This window comes from Mustela nivalis, assembly GCF_964662115.1.
Source record: "Mustela nivalis genome assembly, chromosome: X".
Taxonomy (NCBI): domain Eukaryota; kingdom Metazoa; phylum Chordata; class Mammalia; order Carnivora; family Mustelidae; genus Mustela; species Mustela nivalis.
In genome coordinates, this window is record NC_139040.1 from 44,865,234 (window position 1) to 44,872,388 (window position 7,155).

The 7,155-nt window shown below is 33.5% G+C and overlaps 1 pseudogene across 1 annotated transcript; it reads left to right on the forward strand.

Annotated features, from left to right (window-relative positions):
* Nucleotides 1–2,573: 2,573 nt before the first annotated feature.
* LOC309855885 (focal adhesion kinase 1 pseudogene) lies at nucleotides 2,574–3,208 on the forward strand (annotated as a pseudogene). Its single transcript has 2 exons — nucleotides 2,574–2,732; nucleotides 2,822–3,208. The product of its transcript is annotated as a focal adhesion kinase 1 pseudogene (transcript).
* The last annotated feature ends 3,947 nt before the right edge of the window (nucleotides 3,209–7,155 follow it).

The following is a 7,155-nucleotide window of genomic DNA, read 5'->3' on the forward strand; positions in this document are numbered from 1 at the left end:
GGTTGTGGAGCTGAATCTGCAAGCTCTTGGTGTGTCTGTAAATAAAGTCTTTCCTCCTAAGTATGTGAGAGCATATGTTTTTTATGTTTGGAAAGTTTAATAAATTTGATAATTTTCTTAAAATTAGTTCAAATCCTAGTCTTCTTAAATTATTGATTCTAAAAAATGCTTAAATACAACAATTCCCAGAGGGAAAAAATCCTGCTACTTTAAAAAATTTAAGCAGGTTTTGGAGTGCCTGGGTGGCTCAGTGGGTTAAAGCCTCTGCCTTCAGTTCAGGTCATGATCCCAGGGTCCTGGGATCAATCCCCTATGGACTCTGAAAAACAATCTGAGGGTTTTGAAGGGGCGGGGGTGGGAGGTTGGGGGAACCAGGTGGTGGGTATTATAGAGAGCACAGGTTGCATGGAGCACTGGGTGTGGTGCAAAAACAATGAATACTGTTACACTGAAAAGAAATAAAAAATTAAAAAAAAAAGACCCTGGGATTGAGCCCCCAATCAGGCTCTCTTCTAAGCAGGGAGCCTGCTTGCCTCTCTGCCTGCCTCTCTGCCTACTTGTGATCTCTGTCTGTCAAATAAATAAATAAAATCTTTAAAAAAAATAAAAATAAAAAATTTAAGTAGATTTTAAAAATCTGCTACTTTAAAAATGTGCTGGCCTTTCAGGAAGACAGACAAATAGAAAACCACCTTTCTCAAAGAAACTAGATCTTAGGATCATTTTTAGTAATAATCCATATTTACATGAACTCTTAAGCAAATAAGACTAGTTTGATAATTTTAGCTTATATACAGATACATTTCTTCATTCTGATTATAATATTGAATTTAATAAAAGTACATATTTTGTTTTCTGGAAGAGTTGGTTTTGTTTTCTCATGAAGAATTTAATTTATCTAAACTTCCTAAATACCTATACTGGTTTTATTAAATATGCAAGTTAATATCACAACCACATAATCCTATATGGAGTAAAGCTATCTCTCAAAAGTGAAGGCAACATAAAAACATTTCCAGATAAAGAAAACTGGGGAAATTTATTTTTAGCAGGCCATTCTTATAAGAAATACTGGAAGAATTTCTTCAGGATCAAAGCAAGTGACACCAAATGGTAATTCAAATGCAAACAAAAAATAGAGACTAATATGCTAAGCAAAATAAATCAGTCAAAGAAAGACAAACCATTTCACTCATATGTGGAATTTTAAGAAACAAAATAAATGAGCACAGGGAAAAATATAAGACAGAGAGGCAAACCAAGAAACAGACTCTAGACTATAGCTACCATAGGGAAGGTGTGTGAGGGAATGGGTTAAATAGGTGATGGGCAATAAGGAGTGCATTTGTGATAAGGATAAGGTATTGTATGGAAACATTGAATCACTGTATTGTATACCTGAAACTAATATTACACTGTATATTAACTAACTGAAATTTAAATGAAAACTTAAAGAATAATGGTAAAGATAATTATGTAATTATAAAAGACAATATAAATTCATATTTTTCTCCTTTCTCTTAGACTGAAAAGCAATTGTATTAAATAATATGTATATATGACTGGACTTATTACATATAAAAATGTAATATACTTGTGATATGTTACCAATAATAATTCAAAAGAGTTGGGTGGAAACAAAGCTGTACTGGGCTAAAGAAATGACTACAGATGGTGAAGTATTAATGATAATAAATAATAATTATAATAACATTATGTAATATTAATAGATGTAGTATGTACAATAATAATATGACAAAAAGGGGAGGATAAAGGGAATAGAGCTATATAGGAGTAATGTTTCTATATATCACTGGAATTTAACTAATAAAAATATGCATCTGATAAGATATAATGTATATGGTAAGCCCTACAGCAACAACTATATCGAGAGATTAAAAAAAATAGAGAATCGTTAATACTTCACTAGAAAATAGTCACTTAATGCAAAAGAAAGGAGTAATGAAAGAATACAAGAACCAAAAAAAGCCCATGAGACATAAAAAATAGAAATATTTTAGTCTTTATAATTAGTTACATGCAATATAACCACATTAAACCCACCTATTAAGAGACAGACATTGACAGAATGGATAATTATGATCCAACTATATGCTGTATACAACAAGCTCACTCTAGATTCAAAGACACAATTAGGATGAAAATGAAAGGATAGAAAATGTATCACATGCAAACAGTAACTGAAAGAGAGCCAAATTGGCTATATTAATATAAAGACACATTCCACATAAACAGAAAAACTGTTCAAGATAAAAAAGGACATTATCTATTTCAAAACATATATGTACAAAGCAATCAATTCATTTAGAAGATACAACAGTTGCAAATATATACAATTAGATTCCAGAGTATGAAGGTATAGGAAGTGAACACTGACAGAACTGAAGGGAGAAATAAGCATACAATAGTATTGGAGATTTTAATATCCAGTTTTCAATAATAGAACAACCCCCTCAAAAAAAGAAACAACCAGGCAGTGGCAAGGTCATAAATCACAGACAGTCGCCAGTCATGCAGGGACTGCGTGAACGCAGTACCACCCAGGATGGTGCATGTTGGCAGCTGCCTTGGCTGCCATCGTCCAAACAGAGGCGGGACCTCTGTTCACCTATGGTGTGAGGCTTGGGAAGGAGCACGGAGATCAATTTGTGGTGCCACCTCGAAGTCGGCTACCTTCACTTCCAGGTGCCCAGCAAGGTTCGAGTTCTCAGGCTACTACGGAAAGAGAATAGAGAAACTAGGAGCATTTTCTTTAAATCGTCCTTTGACTTCACAGAGTTACTGTGGCCTTTGGAACTAGCATGACAGATACAAAGCACCTAGCAAAATAACGGCAGCTGCTTACTTTGACCCAAACTTGAATCACACACTGAATTTGAGTACCAGTATTCACCTGGGTACTGGAGCAGAACGTTCCCCTGAGGCAATGGAGCAATTGTTGAAGTCTTTTATTATTTTGAAAACAGCAGTGAACCATCCACTTGGGCCAGTATTATCAGGCATGGAGAGACATCCAGGCATCTTTCAGAAGACAGTGGAAAGTCACAAAGTAAAGCACATGGCCTGCTATGGATTTTGCCTCAGTCACCTGTGGTCAGAAGAGGTTCACTGGCTCCATTTGGATATGGTTGTCTCTAATGTGAGGGAGAAGTATGAACTTGCACATCCACCAGAGAAGTGGAAGTAAGATTACGTACCTACTTTGGTATAACTCACCCTTGATTTATTTTGCATATCCTCACACATAAGAGGATAAATGTCTTTGCTTAATTTTCATACTGATTATGACTCCTGTATAAATAAAATTGTCTGGTAATGATTAACCAGTGATATCTTCTGAATAAATAAAGAAAAACAACTAGGCAGAAATCAACATAGAAAAAGAAGACTTGAACAATACTAATTAGTGTTGAGCCAATTAGCCTTAATAGACATTTACAGAACTCGCCATTCAACAACAGAATGTACATTCTTCTCGAGTGAATGTTGGGAACATTCCCCAGGATAGACTTTATGTTAGACCATGAAACAAACCTCAAAAAATTCCAAAATATAGAAATAATTGAGTGTAGTTCTTTGGTCAGAAAGGAAGAAATTAGAAACCAATAACAGAAAAATAAATTTGGGAAGCTCATAAATATGTGGAAATCAAACAACACATTTGAATACCCAATGAATCAAAGAAAAAATAAAAAGGGAAATCAGAATACTTTGAGATAAATGAAGATGATGACACAACATACCAAAAGTTATGAGATGCAGATAAAGCAGTGCTTAGATGGAAATTTATTGTTGTAAATGCTAATATTAATAAAGAAGAAAGATTTAAAACCAGTGATTTAAACTTTCCCCTTAGGATACTAGAGAAAAGAGCAAACTGAACATAATGCAGCCAAAAAAGAAGGAAATAATAAAGACTGGAGTGGAAATTAATGAAATCAAATACAAAGAAAATAATAAAGAAGATGAATGGAACCAAAAGCTGGTTCTTTGAAATGATTAACAAAGTTGGCAAACTTTTATTTTTTTAATCTACTAGAAATTTAATTTTAATTTAATTTAATTTTTTTTCAGTGTTCCAAGATTCATTGGCAAACTTTTAGATAGATTGATCAAGAAGGAAGAGATAAAATTCAAACTACTAGAATTAGATACAAAAGTTGGAACATTACTATGATTTTAATAAAAATAAAAAGGATTATAAAAGAATACTGTGAACAGTTATATGCTAATAAATTATATAATTTACATGGAATGAACAAATTACTAGAGAGACATGAACTATAGAAATTATTCCAGAAGAGAGACAACCTAAATAGACATATGTAATAAGTGAAGAAATTGAATTAGTGAAAAAGAAATACTACCCACAAACAAAACCCCAGGTCCAAATAACTTCAGAACTGAATCATGCCAAATATTTAAAGGTTAGTCAGTACTTCACAAACTCTTACAAAAAACATGAAAAAAGAACAGTTCCCAAGTCATTTAAAAAGAGGAGTATTGGCCTGATATCAAAACCAGACAATGATATCATAAGAAAACTAAAGATCAATAATTCTTATGAATATGAATATAAAATTTATAAACAGGGGCACCTGGGTGGCTCAGTGGGTTAAGCCGCTGCCTTCGGCTCAGGTCATGATCTCAGGGTCCTGGGATCGAGTCCCGCATTGGGCTCTCTGCTCAGTAGGGAGCCTGATTCTCTCTCTCTCTCTCTCTCTGCCTGCCTCTCTGCCTACTTGTGATCTCTCTCTGTCAAATAAATAAAATCTTTAAAAAAAAATTATGAACAAAATACAAACAGAATCTAGCAAACTAAAAAAGAGTTATACACCCTTACCAAGTGAGATTTATCTCAAGAATGCAAGGCTGGCTTAACACCCCAAGATTAATTAATGTAATACATTAGAAAAATAGAATAATAAATAAAAATCACATGACTATTTCCCTAGACACAGGACAAAAATATTTGACAAAATCCAAGATTACTCATGATATAAAAAAAATATTCAACAAACTAGGAATGGAAGGGAAAAACTTTCTCAGTTTTTTTCCTGAAAAGCCCAGAACTAAAACACACTAATGGTGAAATATTAGATGTGTTCCTTACAAGATTACAAAAATTACAAAGATTTTTTTTTCTTAGTACTGCTGAGCAACATTGCATCAGAGGTTTCCAGGGTGACTAGGCAAGAAAAAGAAAGGTATCCTTGGAATTGAATTGGAAAGGAAGAAGTAAAACTATATCCACAGATAATATGAACTTCTATGTAGAAAAGCAGGAAATTAAATAAAGAAAATTTAAAAATTTAAAAATACACAGGCAAACAAAAATGAAAACACAACAGTCCAGGGATGCCTGGGTGGCTCATACAGGCCTTCCTCAAGAAGCAAGAAAGGTCTCAAATACACAACCTAACCTTACACCTAAAGCAGCTGGGGAAAGAATGGCAACTGATACCTAAAACCTACAGAATGGGACTTAATTAAGATCAGAGCAGAAATTATATAGAAATTATAAAAAAACCCACAAGAACAGATCAATGAAACTAGGAGCTGGTTCTTTGAAAGAATTAATAAGATTGATAACCCTGTAGCCAGACCTACCCAAAAAAAGGAGAAAAAAATGAAATAAATAAAATCATGAATGAAAGAGGATAAATTACAACCAACACTGCAGAAATATAAATTATTGTAAGAGAAAGTGATGAGCAGTTACATGCCAACAAATTAGGCAATCCAGAAGAAATGGATAAATTTCCAGAAGCATATAAATTAACAAAACTGAAACAGGAAGAAAGAAAAAATTTAAACAGACCCATAAAATGCAAAGAAATTCAGTCAGTCATCAAAAATCTTCCAACAAACAAGATTCCAGGGCCAGATGGCTCCCAGGGGAGATATACCAACAGTAATAATAATAATAATATAATAATAATAATAATTCCAAAACTGTTTCAAAAAAAAGAAAAGGAAGGAAAACTTCCAAACTCATTCCATGAGGCCAGCATCACCTTCATCCCAAAACCAGGCAAAGACTCCACGAAGAGGAGAGTTAAAGAGCAATATCCCTAATAAACATGGATGCAAAAATTCACAAGACACTTAGCTAATCAAACCCAATGGTACATTAAAAGGACAATTCGCCATGATCAAGTGGTATTTATTCCTGGGCTTCAGGGGTGGTTCAATATCTTCAAAACAATCAACATGATACACCACATTAATGAAAGAAAGGATAAGAACAATATGATCATCACAATAGATGCAGAAAAAGCATTTGAAAAAGTATGGCATCCTTTCTTGATTAAAAAAAAAAAAAAACCTCAAGTAGGGATAGAAAGAACATACCTTAACATCATAAAGGCCATATATGAAAAACCTACAGCTAATATCATCCTCAATGAGGCAAAACTGAGAGCTTTTCCCCTAAGGTCAGGAATATGACAGGGATATCCACTCTCACCACTGTTGTTTGACATAGTCCTGGAAGTTCTAGCCTTAGCAATCAGACAACAAAAAGACATAAAAAGACATCCAAAAGGGGAAAGAAAAAGTCAAATTTCACTCTTCACAGAAGATATGGTACTCTATGTAGAAAACCTGAAAGACTCCACCAAAAAAAAATTTTCTAGAACTGATTCATGAATTCATCAAAATGGCAGGATATAAAATCAATGTACAGAAATATGTTGCATTTCTATACACCAATAATGAAGCAGCAAAAATAAATCAAGGAATTGATCTCATTTACAACTTCACTAAAACTCATAAGAAACCCAGGAATAAACCCAATCAAAGAGGTAAAAGATTTGTAGCTGAAAACTATAGAAAACTTATGAAAGAAATAGAAGAAGACACAAAGAAATGGAAAAACATTCTATGCTCATGGATTGGAAAAAAAATTGTTAAAATGTCTATACTACCCAAAACAATCTACACATTCAATGCAATCCATGTTGAAAAAGAAAAGCAAATGGAAGGCTTCATAATCCCAGACTTCAAGCTGTATTAGAAAGCTGTACTCATCATGACAGTATGGTACTGACACAAAAACAGACACATAGATCAATGGAACAGAATAGAACACCCAGAAATGGACACCCAACTCTATAGTCAACTAATCTTTCA